Source organism: Dromiciops gliroides, chromosome 3, assembly GCF_019393635.1.
Source record: "Dromiciops gliroides isolate mDroGli1 chromosome 3, mDroGli1.pri, whole genome shotgun sequence".
Classification (NCBI taxonomy): Eukaryota; Metazoa; Chordata; class Mammalia; order Microbiotheria; family Microbiotheriidae; genus Dromiciops; species Dromiciops gliroides.
In genome coordinates, this window is record NC_057863.1 from 236110970 (window position 1) to 236127063 (window position 16094).

Sequence of the window (16094 nt, forward strand, 5' to 3'; positions counted from 1 at the left end):
TAGCAAGCAAATGTTATTGTTTCTGCTGTTATCCCAATTTCTCCTTCACTAACCTCCTTTTTTCCATTGATTTTCTTATTCCTGTAGTAGATGGGATTATTTACTTCATGCCATCCCTAACCAGAGGTTAAATTTAAGAAAGACTAAGGAGAGATTACATTGGAATCTTATCTGACAAAACCACAATTCTTTAGGCTTTTCAGGGTCAAAAAGCTTATAGTTCACTTGGAAATTATATGTGTATGTGTGTGTTTATGTGTGTGTGTGAACATGTGTATTTATTCACATACACACACACACAAGTTCCAAAGCATTTATACTTTACAAAAAATGTCTCTTCAAGTGATTATTGCAATATTTCTGTGATCACTTAAACATATTTTTTTCTCCTTTCTTATTATATCACATTGAGTCCACCCCATATTCATCCTCCCTGACCCAATGCCTGGACAGTATAACTCCTTCTTGTGTCTGTTTTGTGTGTGTGTGTGTGTGTGTTTTAATATGGAGTCTTTAGGTTAGGAAGAGATACTCTTTTCCTAATTTTTGAATACCATTTTTCTTCAGTATTTTGCCCTAAAAGGAACAGCAATGGGTGAAACTGGTAGTATGCTATAACTAGAAATAACCACAGATACCTTTGAGAGGAAAAATGAGAGCTTGTACTACATATATTTTAATTAATTCATTTATTTATGGGAGTGGGGGAGGTTCAAGGAAATGATGGTTAAGTGATTTGCGCAAGGTCACACAGCTAGTAAAAGTCGTGTCTGAGGCCAAATTTGAACTCAGGTCCTCCTGAATCCAGGGCCAGTGCTTTACCTACTGCACCACCTGGCTTATATATTTAAAAGCTAGGTCATAGATTAGGTTAGAAGCATTAAACTCATAGCACAATTGCCCAAATCAATTAAGCTTTCCACTCTTCTCCTATTATATTCTGGATTCAATTCCTTATAGACATCCAGGAATTCTAGTAGGTGCAGTAGATAGAGCACAGACCCTGGAATCAAAGAGGACCTGAGTTCAAATCTCACCTTAGACATTTACTGGCTGTGTGACCCTCAGCAAAATCATTTAACTCCAATTGCCTTAAACATCTGAGGCTATCTCCACTCATTCTAATATATATCCTGCCACGGGACCCAGATGGCTCTGGAGGGGGAGAATGATGAGGTTGCTGACTTTACATAGCTCTCCTTCACTTAAATACAATTCAAAGCAAGTCATAACATCTGTCATGGTTCTCTTCCAGAATGAAGGACAAACAACAACAATAACAATATTATATTGATGGATTAATTCAATGGGATATTTAGCCAATTCTTCATCATAATCTCAGCATTATATATTAGTCTTTATCTTATTTTATTCATGTGAATTACTTTTGAATAATTGTGAATCTAACTAAAGAGATCTTATATTATTCTGAGTTTTGGGGGGAAGGAGATACAGGAGAAACCTACTTCACTGATTTAAGGAACTTCTAATGAGAGTATCTCTATCAGTGTGGATTGGCATCTGTTCTGTAGTTGAAAATCTTAGAGAGTTATACTATGCATCAAACATTTTAGTCAATGTGTCCAGGCTGATAATCACTATTTTAATATTAAATTAAATTATTATTTTGATATTAAATATCATTATAAAAATGATAGCAGCTAACATTTGTTTTGCATTTAATATATGCCAAACACTATGTTAAGCACATTATAGTTGTTATCACATTTTATCCTCACAATAGCACTGGGAGGTAGATGATATTATAATCATCCATATTTTAAAACTGAGGAAACAGAGAGAGATTAAGTTTCTTTTCTAGCATCACAGAGATAGTGTCTGAGGCCACATTTGAACTCAGGTTTTCCTAATATAAGACCAGCATTCCGTGCAGCTAGGTGGTGCAGTGGATAGAGCACTGGCCCTGGATTCGGAAGGACCTGAGTTCAAATCCGGCCTCAGACACTTTACACTTACTAGCTGTGTGACCTTAGGCAAGTCATTTAACCCCAACTGCCTCACCAAAAAAATAAATAAATAAATAAATAAACAAAACAAACAAAAAAATAAGAACAGCATTCTATTCATTGTGCCACCTAGCTGCCACTATGTGTAAGAGGGGGTGTTGCTCTTAGGTTTGTGTTCTGACTCTGACAGATGTAAGACATATGAATATAGGCAAGTCCCTTAACCCCTTCTTTTCTTAGGCAAGTTTTTAAAATAAAATGTTATCTGTAGAAGAGTTGGTAATCTAAATTGAGTGTAAGCATGCTCACACTGATGTAACCATGAGTCCAGAAGAAAACATAATACAATCAATTAGAAATATATAGCAAATAGAAATATATAGCAAAAATAATCCAGAGGAGTCCAAATGTGGGCATTATATTATTAGCTAATGATGTATGTATGCATGGTGTATATACACACACCATGCATACATACATCATTTTTCAATAATACTGTGTGAATATATCTATGTATGTACATGTGTATATATGTAGGTATGTATATTCTCTTGACTAACATGGCAAACTGAATAAGGATATCAGTTGTCTGTTGTCTGAGGTAGTTGATAGGTTCTTTTATCTTCCTTATGTTTACTTCTTTATATAAGATAAACTGCTAACACGAAGTGAAAATAATTGATGATTGTTTTTCTTTAATCCATTTCCCATTTTTTTCAGCCAATAACTTGTTAAGACACACCTGGAAAGATCTTCTGTATTAATGCAATGTATTCTTCCTTCTACTCTTATGATTACTAGAGGAATAAATAATCAAATGAATAGAGAGTAGACTTGTGATTTGATTGATAAAGGGAAATCCCATATAGGGAAACTTTATCAATGTAATTTGGCAATTCCTTTGCAACTTATAGTTCTGTATATTTATTTAGTATACTGCCTCACTGTCTCACTTGTTGGTGAGAAAGTTGCCTAAAACGCAGAGTGATTAAATCAAAAAGTATGTATTAGGTGCCTACTATGTACCAGGAACTGTATAAATAATAGGGATACAAAGAAAGGCATAAAAACTTTCTGCCAATAAGGAACTCATAATCATAGGTCTTCATGGGTCCAATTCCAGTTCTCTATCCATGGATATAGCTCTTCTTACCAAAACATTGTCAAGTGAAGACAATCTCAAAAAGTTATTGTCTATTCCTATTTGTTTATGGTAAATGTGTTGAACCTATTTCAATTTATTTTCAGCTATTTTCTTCAGTCAGTATCAGTGGCTTACTGAAATAAAATGACTTCACTATTCACTAATTTTCTAAAATTTACAAGGTCTTGAATTAATGTCTTCTGCTTCTGACTCTCCCTTTGGTTCTCAGAAGAGTATGCCACTTATTTCTGGAACAGCCTAGAGCAAAACATCTTTCTTAGAGCAAAACATCTCTGATTTTCTGAGTTGCCCTTTTATACTGAATACTGTCATGAGGTCATTATGCCTTAGCTGTTTTCTATTAAATTCCCCTGGCTGATTCTGGGTGAATGATTCATAGCTGACTTTTAAACGAGGACAGACGCTTTCTGGAGAACTGCAATATGTCATATAAAGTTAAAGCATTCAACACAAAATTTTAGGTTTAACATAAACATTTATTGATATGGAAACATGGTTAAATGCTCATTATGCAATTACTTATTTCTCTGGTCAGATGTGAACTGGCCATTCTATATTCATATTAAAATTTCATGGAAATAAATTCATCATTTTACAGTCTCACCATGCATACATTTCTCTTTGAAATAATTGATCAGACTTGAATATATAAGTAATAATGTTGAAAAACTGTAATAGCAGCAGCAAAAACAATGTACTCAGAGTGCTTGATAGTTGTGAATTTATTACAGTTATGTAAATAAAAATCATAGGATCTGCTAATTCTCAATGAATATTCTACTTTTAATTAGAGAGACATTAGTCATTAAAAATAGCTATCCAAACAATTTCAAGTGAAATTTAATTATTTCCTATCATTTAATAATTTATCAGTGACTTTGGTCTTTGCTAAAAAATACAAAAATAAATTCACATACCAAACATTTTACATATGTGTGTGTATGTATATGTGTATATGTATCTACGTATGTATATTTGTATGTGTATATATACACATATATGTATCACATTTATCATAAGTTCTACAAAAATCTTATAACATTTAGAATATTATTGATGGAGAACATCAAATATGTCAGATGCTATTACTTATTGTAAGCTTTTTGATCACAAAACACAAAATGGACTTCAAATAAATGAAATTTAAAAGGTTTTGCATAAACAGAATTAGGGTAATTAAAATAGGGAGAGAAAATGTCATGTTTGGGGCAAGGGAGAACTTTACTTAAAACATCTCTGAAAAAATATAATGTTCAACTGCTATAAGGTATTGGCACAATTATTTAAGACTCAAAGCCATTACCTCATGTTCAAGTGTTTAAAGGATTAATTTAGACAGTTTGCAAATGAACACATGTAGACTCTCAGAAAAGATTCAAAATATTCTCCAACTCACTATTAATGAGAAAGAAAAAAAAAAACAAGAAAAAGAAAATAAGATCCACAGCAAACAACAACCTAGGATATTCTATCTCATGAAAAATCTGCAAAGATGATAAAAGAAAGAGTTAGTATGGGAAGGACTGGGGAAAATAGTATACTCATTTTGTTTATAAATTGTAATTAGCCTAACCAATGGGGGAGAGGAAAACAAATATGGAATTAAGTGATCAATGTTTATGTTATGGGCCTAGGGTAGCTCAGAAGTTTTCTGGGGGTAATCAGGGAACCTTATCCTTGAGAAGCTAAACCAAAGGACAGACCCAGCTAAAGAGATAAGCAGCACTGGATCTAGACTGAGTTAACTCCAAGACCACCGCCCTTCATTCCAATCTCCCTAAACCCTCAGGAAGAAAATCTCATTAGGCAGGCAGCACCAGAAAGACAAGGTATTTACCTTGAGAGATCAGAGCCACCTCTCGCCCAACTTCAGCCAGTGACCAGCAGTGGGGGACAGTCCTTCCTCCAGTGATCACCCCCATTAAGGGAACTTTCCACAGTCAGATGATCACACCATTGGTCCCTCTACCATCAGTCCTCTATAAAAGTATTTACCTTTCTCCAGCTCAAGAAGATAGATATCAAGGAGATAGAGAGAACTACCTTTCCCCTTGAGACTTGTTTGAAGGTTTGCCTTTATCTAGCTCCCAAATAAAATATTATTTTATTCTAATTGGATTTGTGTGTGAGAGGGTGTACTTCTTTTATTTATTTATTTATCTTTTTGAATAGAATTTTATTTTCCAAAATATATGTAAAAAAAAAAAAAATTTAACATCAATTTTTTTTTTTAGTGAGGCAATTGGGGTTAAGTGACTTGCCCAGGGTCACACAGCTAGTAAGTGTTAAGTGTCTGAGGCCGGATTTGAACTCAGGTACTCCTGACTCCAGGGCTGGTGCTCTAGCCATTGCGCCATCTAGCTGCCCCTAACATCAATTTTTAAAAAAAATTGTTCCAACTTCTCTTCCTCCTCCATTCCCACCCCCCACCCACTAGAACTCAAGCATTTCAAAATAAGTTATACATGAGTAGTCATGGAAAACATTCCCACATTAGCTAGGTTGTGAGAGAAAACAGTCAAAAAACTCCCAAAACTTCAGACTGAGGAATTGTCAAAGAGAAAAAAATTTTTTTTTAAAAAATGTGTTTCCAGGGGTAGCTAGGTGGTACAGCGGACAGAGCACAGGCCCTAGAACCAGGAACACCCGAGCCCAAATCCAGCCCCAGACACCCAACACCCACCAGCCGCATGACCCCAGGCAAGCCACCCAACCCCAATTGCCTCACCAAAAAAGAAAAAAAAAAAGAAAAAATGTGTTTCCATCTATTTTCAGATACTATCACTTCTTTCTCTGTAGATGGGTTGCCATTTTCATAAGTCTTTCAGGGTTATATTGGACCATTGCCTTGCTGAAAATAACCACATGCTTCCCAGCAGATCATTTTACACTATTGCTGTTATTTTGTATACAATGCATTTCACTCTGCTTCAGTTCATGTAGGTCTTTCCAGGTTTTTCTAATAGTATCCTGTTCATCATAACCTGAATAAAGTACCTTAAACTTGACAAAGAATTTTCTTTATATTAGCCCAGCAAAGTCATCATACCTATTTCCCTCCATACTATTCCCTTCCCATGATATTTACTCTATTTTCTATCTTCTTTTAAACTATTCCTCCTCAAAAGTATTTTACTTCTGACTGCCCCCTCCCCTACTCTGCACTCCCTTTTTGTTCACCTTTCCGTCCTTATCCTCTTCCCTTCATACTTTCCTTTAGGGTTAACTAGATTACTCCTCCCAACTGGGTGTGAATGTTATTCCCTCCTTGAGCCAACTCTGATAAGTTTAAGGTCTTTGAGCTAATTCTATGTTCCAAATTTTCTTCCTCCCTCTCTCCTCAACCCTCCCTATGAAATCAAGCAATTCAATATTTCATACTTGTGCTGTTATGCAGAACATCTTTACCTTCCTCAAAAGTATTTTGCTTTTTACTACTCTCTCCCTGAATCTGCCCGTCCCTCCTTCCCCCGCCCCCTCTCCCTCCCCTCCCTCAGGGCAAAAATATACCTACTATACCTACTTGAGTATGTATGTTAGTCCTTCTTTGAGTCAATTCTGATGATATTAAGGTTCACTCACTCCCTAATTCCTTCCCCCTCTTCCCCTCCCCTCCATAAGCTTTTTTCTTGTTTCCTTCATGTGAACAACCTCTCCCCAGACCATTTCTCCCCTTCCCCCTCCCCCAGTCTATTTCTCCTACACCTCAACCCTATTTTAAGGATGTCATTATGTGTTAGTTAGGTGGCACAGTGGACAATGCACCAGCCCTGAACCCAGGAGGCCCCAAGCCCAAATCCGGCCCCAGATATAAGACACCCCACACAGAACAAAACATAACATCCCTTCGTATTCACTTCAGACCTGTGTCCTCTATTAAGTCCTTACTGATATAGTTCTTATGAGTTTGAAGTATTATCTTCCCATGTAGGAATATAAATAGTTTGATCTTTTAATATCCCTCATGAAGTCTTTTTCCTGTTTATCTTTTTATGCTTCTCCAGGATCTTGTATTTGAAAGTCAAATTTTCTATTCAGTTCAGGTCTTTTCATAACAAATGCCTGAAAGTCTTCTTTCTCCTTGAAGTTCCATGTTTGCCTCTGAAAGATGACGCTTAGTTTTGCTGGGTACGTGATTTTTGGCTGTAGTCCCAGTTCCTTTGCCCTCTGGAATATCATATTCCATGCCCTCCGGTCCTTTAATGTAGAAGCTGCTAGATCTTGCTTTATCCTTATTGGAGCTCCACAGTATTTAAATCCCTTTTTTCTAGCTGCTTGCAATATTTTCTCCTTGACCTGGGAGTTCTGGAATTTGGCTATAATATTCCTGGAGATTTTTCTTTTGGGATCTCTTTCAGGAGGTGATCAGTAGATTCTTTCAATTTCTATTTTAGCTTCTGCTTCTAGAATATCAGGGCAATTTTCCCTCACAATCTCTTGGAGGATGGTGTCTAAGCTCTTGTTTTGGTCATGGTTTTCAGGTAGTCCAATGATTTTCAAATTATCTCTCCTAGATTTATTTTCTAGGTCAGCTGTTTTTCCAAGGAGATATTTCACATTGCCCTCTATTTTTTCATTCAATTGGATTTGCTTTACTGTGCCTTGGTTTCTCATAAGGTCACTAGCTTCCATTTGTTCAATCCTAATTCTTAGGCAATTATTTTCAGCAGACAGTTTTTTAATCTCCTTTTCCATTTGGCTTTTCAAACAGTTGACTTTTTTCTCATGACTCTCCTGCATTGCTCTCATTTCTCTTTCCATTCCTTCCTCTCTTTCTCTACATCTTCATTCTATCTCTCCTACTTTCTCTTCAAAGTCGCTTTTGAGAGCTTCCATGGCCTGAGACCAGTTCATATTTTTCTTGGAAGCTTTGGATGTTGGAGCTTTGACCCTAGTAATATCTTCTTCTTCTTCTGAGGATGTATTGTGGTCTACCTTTCCCCCAAAGAAGTTTTCGATGGTCTTCTGCTTTCTCTGCCTACTCATCCTGGCTTAATGTTTCTTGGCTTTTTACTCCTTAAGTTGTAGCGCTGCTTCCAGGACACACTGTTTGTGCTACAGCGTGGCCCAGGGGGTGATTGGGCTTCTTCTCAGCCTGCCTGGCTTGTGAGTAATCACAGCTGCTTTCTCTTTGACCCGGAAACAGAAGTCTGATTGAACTCTGATTCTCTATGTTCCGAAGCTTGGCGTGCTTTTACCCCTCCCCCACTGGGCCACCACCACTCAATTCGGCCAACTGGTTCAGACCCAGGGCGCTTTGCCCCAACTCCAGTAGATGCTGCCTCCACTTCACCCCAGCCTACCACCGAACCCCCTCACCAGTCTGTGATCTGAGCCTCAGAAGCTGCTGGTGTGGAAGACTCTGACATGCGCTGGAAGCAGTGTCCCTGGCTGAGTCCGGACCGCGCGCTGAGCTGTTCAGCCTGATCAGTAGGTGATCAGAATTGCCCTCTTTTGCAGAGAAATAGTCTCACTCTGTTCTTATGTGCATTAGGCTGTTCTGGGTTTTGATTTTTACCACATTATTTGGGTGTGAATGGACGGGTTTATCTGGAGCTTGTGGGAGTCACAGCCTCTCCTCTGCCATCTTGGCTCCGCCCTGAGAGGGTGTACTTCTTTTGTTAAATTACAAAGTATTTTATTATTTTCCAGTTACATGTAGAGATAGTTTTCAACATCTGTTTTTATAAGATTTCTAGTTTCAAATTTTTCTCCATCCCTCCCCTCTCTCACCCCTCCCCAAGACATCAAGTAATATGTTATAGGTTATATATGTACAATAACATTAAACATATTTTTGCATTAGTCATGATATAAGAGAACAATCAGAGCCAAAAGGAAAAACCTCAAAAAACAACAGCACCAAAAGCAAAAGAAATAGTATGGTTCAATCTGTATCCATATTCCACAGTTCTTTTTTATTTTTGGATTTGGAGAGAATTTTCCATCATGAGTCCCCTGGAACTATTTTGTACTGTTGTATTAGTGAGAAGAATCAATTCTATCACAGTTGATCAACACATAATGTTGATGATACTGTGTACAATGTTCTCCTGGTTCTGCTCATCTCACTCATGATCAGTTCATACAAGTCCTTCCAGTTTTCTCTGAAATCTTCTTGATCATCATTTCTTACAGCACAATAGAATTCCATTACATTCATATACCACAACTTCTTCAGCCCTTCCCCAATTGATGAGCAAACTCTAAAATTTCCAATTCCTGGCCACCATAAAAAGAGCAGATATAAATAATTTTGTACATGTGGGTCATTTTCCCTTTTTTATGATCTCTTTGGGAAAAAGACCCAATAGTGGTATTGCCGGGTCAAAGGGTATACACAGCTTTATCACCCTTTGGGCATAATTCCAAATTGCTCTCCAGAATGGTTGGGCCAGTTCACAGCTCCACCAACAATGGATTAGTGTTCCAATTTTCCCACAGCTTCTCCAACATTTATTATTTTCCTTTTTTGCCATTTTATCCAATCTGATAGGTATCATGTGGTATCTCAGAGTTGTTTTAATTTGAATTTCTCTAATCAATAGTGATTGACAGCATTTTTTCATGTGGCAATAGATTGCTTTTATTTTTTCATCAGAAAAGTGCCTGTTCATATCCTTTGCCCATTTCTCAATTGGGGAATGATTTGGATTCTTATAAATTTGATTTAGTTCCTGATATATTTTAGATATGAGGCTTTTATCAGAAGGACTGGCTAAAAAAGTTGTTTCACATTTTTTTGTCTCCCTTCTAATTTTGGATGCATTGCTTCTGTTTGTGTAAAAACTTTTTTAATTTAACATAATCATTGGGGGTGGCTAGGTGGCCCAGTGGATAAAGCACTGGCCCTGGACTCAGGAGTACCTGAGTTCAAATCTGTCCTCAGATACTTGACACTTACCAGCTATGTGACACTGGGCAAATCACTTAACCCCCATTGCCCCACAAAAAAAGAAAAAAATAATGTAATCAAAATCATTAATTTTGCATTTCATTCTATTCAATATTTCTTGGTCAGTCATAAACTGTCCTCTTTTCCAAAGATCTGAGAGGTAAACTCTTCCTTCATTTCCTAATTTACCTATGGTATCACCTTTTATGTCTAATAGTCTGATTGGTATGGCACATAATAAGTAAATTAATTTAGATAGAATTGTAATTTTTATTATATTAGCTTGACCAATCCATGAGGAATTGATATTTTTCCAATTATTTAGGTCAGATTTGATTTGTGTGAAAAGTGTTTTGAAATTATGTTCATAGAGTTCCTGGGTTTTTCTTAGCAAGTAGACTCGCAAGTATTTTATATTGTTTACTGTAACTTTAAATTAAATCCCTCTATCTCTTCCTGCTGGACTTTGTTGGTCATATTTAGAAATGCTGATGATTTATATGGCTTTATTTTATATCCTACGAGTTTGCTAAAGATGTTAATTGTTTCAAGTAATTTTTGAGTTGATTCTCTAGGATTTTCTATGTATACCAACATATAATCTGCACAGAGTGATAGTTTTGTTTCTTCTTGCCAATTCTATTTCCTTTAATTACTTTTCCTTCTCTGATTGCTATAGCTAATATTTCTAGTACAATATTGAATAAGAGAGGTGATAATGGACATCCCTGTTTCACCTCTGATCTTATTGGGAAAGCCTCTAAGTTATCTCCATTGTATATAATGTTTGCTGATGGTTTTAGGTAGATACTACTTATTATTTTAAGGAAAGCTCCACCTATTCCTAAGCTCTCTAGAGTTTTTATTAGGAATGGGTGCTGTATTTTGTCAAAAGCTTTCTCTGCATCTATTGAGATAATCATTTGATTTTGGTTAGTTTTCTTATTGATGTGGTTGATTATGTTAATAGTTTTCCTAAGGTTGAACCAGCCCTACATACCTTGTATACATCCCACCTGGTCATAGTGTATTATCCTGGTGATCACTTGTTCCAATCTCCTTGCTAATATCTTATTTAAGATTTTTGCATCAATATTCATTAGGTAAATTGTTCTATAATTTTCATTCTATTTTTTGGCTCTGCCTGGTTTTGGTATCAACAACATATTTGTAAGGAAACAAAAGGCATTTGGTAGAACTCTTTTTTCACCTATTTTTCCAAAAAATTTTGCATAATATTGGAATTAATTATTCTTTAAATGATTGGTAGAATTCACTTTTAAACCTATCTGGTCCTGAAGATTTTTTCTTAGGTAGTTTATTAATGGCTTGTTCAATTTCTTTTTCTTTTCTTTTTCTTTCTTTTTTTTTTTTTTTAGTGAGGCAATTGGGGTTAAGTGACTTCCCCACGGTCACACAGCTAGTAAGTGTTAAGTGTCTGAGGCCGGATTTGAACTCAGGTACTCCTGACTCCAGGGCTGGTACTCTATCCACTGCACCACCTACCTGCCCCTCAATTTCTTTTTCTAATACGGGCTTATTTAAGGATTTTATTTCTTCTTCAGTTAACCTGGGCAGTTTGTATTTTTGTAAATATTCATCCATTTCATTCAGATTGTCAAATTTATTGGCATACAATTGGGCAAAATAGTTCCTAATTGGGGATTTCTAAGTTTTTCTTTTTCTAGCTTTTTAAGTTGCATGCTCAATTCATTAATCTCTTCTTTCTCTTTTTTATTCATGTAAGCAATTAGAGATATAAAATTTTGCTAAACACTGCTTTGCCTGCATCCCATAGATTTGGGTATGTTGTCTCATTATTATCATTATCTTGTATGTAGTTATTGATTGTTTCTATGATTTGTTGTTTGGCTCACTCCTTCTTTAGAAGGAAATTATTAAAGTTCCAATTAATTTTCAGTCTACCATTGCATGGTGTTTATTACTTATAATTTTTATTGCATCATGATCTGAGAAGGAGGCATTTACTATTTCTGCCTTTCTACATTTGACTATGAGGTTTTTGTGCCCCAATACATGGTCAATTTTTTAATATGTGCCATGTACTGCTGAGAAAACGGTATATGCCTTTCTATCCCCATTCAATTTTTTCCAGACATCTATTATGTCTAACTTTTCTCATATTCTACTCTTTATCTTCTTTCTCATTTATTTTTTTTAAATTAATACAATATTTTATTTTTTTTCCATTACATGTAAAGATAGTTCTCAACCTTTGTTTATACAAGCTTTGCAATTTCAGATTTTTCTCCCTCCCTCCCCTCCCTCCCCCCTCCCCTAGACATCAGGTAATCTGATATAGGTTTATATATATATATATATATATATATATATATATATATATATATATATATATATATATATATATATATATATATATATATATATACACACACATAATAACATTAATCCTATTTCTGCATTAGTCTTGTTATAAGAGGAAAAAAATTTAGAGCAATAATGGAAAACCTCAAAATAGAAAAAAAACAACAGCATCAAAAACAAAAGAAATAGTATGGTTCATTTAGCATCTATATTCCACAGTTCTTTTTTTTTTTTCCCTGGATTTGGAGATCCTCTTCCATCAAGAGTTCTCTGGAACTCTTCTGTGCTACTGCATTGGTGAGAAGAATATAGTCCATCACAGTAGATCAACACTCAATGTTGATGTTACTGTGTACAATGTTCTTCTAGTTCTGCTCATCTCACTCATCATCAGCCCACACAAGACCCTCCAGGTTTCTCTGAACTCCTCCTGCTCATCCTTTCTTATAGCACAATAGTATTCCATTGTATTCATATACCACAACTTGTCCAGCCATTCCCCAATTGATGGGCACCCCCTCAACTTCCAATTCTTTGCCACCACGTAAAGAGCAGCTATAAATATTTTTGTACATGTGGGTCCCTTTCCCCCTTCCATGATCTCTTTGGGAAAAAGACCCAAAAGTGGTATTGCTGGGTCAAAGGGTATGCACAGCTTTATGGCCCTTTGGGAATAATTCCAAATTGCTCTCCAGAATGGTTGGATCAGTTCACAGCTCCACCAACAATGCATTACTGTTCCAATTTTCCCACAGCTTCTCCAACATTTATTATTTTCCTTTTTCTTCATTTTAGCCAATCTGATAGGTGTCAGGTGGTACCTCAGAGTTGTTTTTATTTGCATCTCTCTAATCATTAGAGATTTAGAGCATTTTTTTTAATATGGGAATAGATAGCTTTGGTTTCTTCATCAGAAAACTGCCTGTTCATAGCTTTTGACCATTTCTCAATTGGGGAATGACATGGGTTCTTATAAATTTGATTTAGTTCCCTATATATTTTAGAGATGAGGCCTTTATCAGAAGTACTGGCCTCAAAAATTGTTTCCCATATTTCTACCTCCCTTCTAATTTTGGATGCATTGCTTCTGTTTGTACAAAAAATTTTTTTTAATTTAATGTAATCAAAATCATCCACTTTGCATTTTATAATATACTCTATCTCTTGTTTGGTCAAAAACTGTTTTCCTTTCCAAAGATCTGATAGGTAGAATATTCCTTTCTTCCCTAATTTACCTAAGGTATCACCTCTTATGTCTAAATTGTGTGTCCATTTTGACCTTATTTTAGTATAAGGTATGAGATGTTGGTCTATGCCTAATTTCTGCCATACTATCTTCCAGTTTTCCCAGCAGTTTTTGTGAAATACTGAGTTCCTATCCCAGAAGCTGGAGTCTTTGGCTTTATCAAACACTACACTACTAGTGTCATTTACTACTGCATTTCCTGAGCCTAGCCTATTCCATTGGTCTACCACTCTACTTTTTAGCCAGTACCAGATAGTTTTGATGACTGCCGCTTTATAGTAGAGCTCCAGGTTTGGTACCGCTAACCCAACTTCCTGTGAATTTTTTTTCATTATTTCCCTGGATATTCTTGATTTTTTGTTTTTCCAGATGAATTTTGTTATTATTCTTTCTAGCTTTATAAAATAATTTTTAGGTAGTCTGATTGGTATGGCACTGAATAAGTAAATTAATTTAGGCAGTATTGTAATTTTTACTATATTAGCTCTGCCTATCCTTGAGCAATTGATATCTTTCCAATTATTTAGATCTGATTTGATTTGTGTGAAGAGTGTTTGGTAGTTGTGTTCATAGAGTTCCTGGGTTTGTCTTGGCAAGTAGACTCCCAAGTATTTTATATTATCTACTGTTACTTTAAATGGAATTTCTCTTTCTATCTCTTGCTGCTGGACTTTGTTGGTCATGTATAGAAATGCTGATGATTTATGTGGATTTATTTTATATCCTGCTACTTTGCTAAAGTTGTTAATTGTTTCAAGTAATTTTTGAGTTGATTCACTAGGATTCTTTAAGTATACCATCATATCATCTGCAAAGAGTGATAGTTTTGTTTCCTCCTTGCCTATTCAAATTCCTTTAATTCCTTTCTCTTCTCTGATTGTGAAAGCTAAGATTTCTAGTACAATATTAAATAATAGGGGTGATAATGGACATCCCTGTTTCACCCCTGATCTTATTGGGAAGGCCTCTAACTTATCTCCATTGCATATAATACTTGCTGATGGCTTTAGGTAGATATTATTATTTTAAGGAAAGCTCCCCCTATTCCTAAACTCTCCAGTGTTTTTATTAGGAATGGGTGTTGTATTTTGTCAAAAGCTTTCTCTGCATCTATTGAGATAATCATATGATTTTGGTTGGTTTTCTTATTGATGTGGTTGATTATGTTAATAGTTTTCCTAATGTTGAACCAGCCCTGCATTCCTGGTATAAATCCCACCTAGTCATAATGTATTATCCTGGTGATCACTTGCTGTAATCTCCATGCTAATAACTTATTTAAGATTTTAGCATCAATATTCATTAGGGAAATTGGTCTATAATTTTCTTTCTGTTTTTGCTTTGCCTGGTTTTAGTATCACCACCATATTTGTGTCATAAAACAAATTTGGTAGAACTCTTTCACCTATTTTTCCAAATAATTTTTATAATATTGGAATTAATTGTTCTTTAAATGTTTGGTAAAATTCACCTGTAAACCCATCTGGACCTGGGGATTTTTTCTTAGGGAGTTAATTAATGGCTTGTTCAATTCTGTTTTCTAATATGGGTTCATTTAAGGATTTTATTTCTTCTTCAGGTAACCTGGGCAGTTTGTATTTTTGTAAATATTCATCCATTTCATTTAGATTGTCAAATTTATTGGCATACAGTTGGGCAAAATAATTCCTAATTATTGATTTAATTTCCTCTTCATTGTTGGTAACATCCCTTTTTCGTTTTTGATACTGGTAATTTGGTTTTCTTCTTTCTTTTTTTAAAATCAAATTAACCAATATTTTATCTATTTTATTGGTTTTTTCATAAAACCAGCTCTTAGTTTTATTGATTAATTCTATAGTTTTTTTGCTTTCAATATTATTAATTTCTCCTTCGATTTTCAGGATCTCTAATTTAGTATCTAATTGGGGATTTCTAATTTGTTCTTTTTCTAGCTTTTTAAGTTGCATGCCCAATTCATTAATCTCCTCTTTCTCTTTTTTATTCATGTAAGCATTTAGGGCTATAAATTTTCCCCTAAGCACTGCTTTGGGTGCATCCCATAGATTTTGGTATGTTGTCTCATTATTTTCATTTTCATGGATATAGTTATTGATTGTTTCTATGATTTCTTGTTTGGCCCATTCATTCTTTAGAATGAAATTATTTAGTTTCCAAATGATTTTCATTGTATTTTTCCCTGGCTCTTTCTTACATGTAATTTTTATTGCATCATGATCTGAAAAGGATGCATTTACTATTTCTGCCGTTCTACATTTAACTATGATGTTTTTGTGCCCTAATACATGGTCAGTTTTTGAAAATGTGCCATGTACTGCTGAGAAAAAGGTATATTCCTTTCTATCCCCATTCAATTTTCTCCAGACATCTATCATGTCTAACTTTTCTAGTAATCTATTCACCTCTTTCACTTCTTTCTTATTTATTTTTTGGCTAGATTTATCTAATTCTGAGAGGGGGAGATTCAAATCCCCC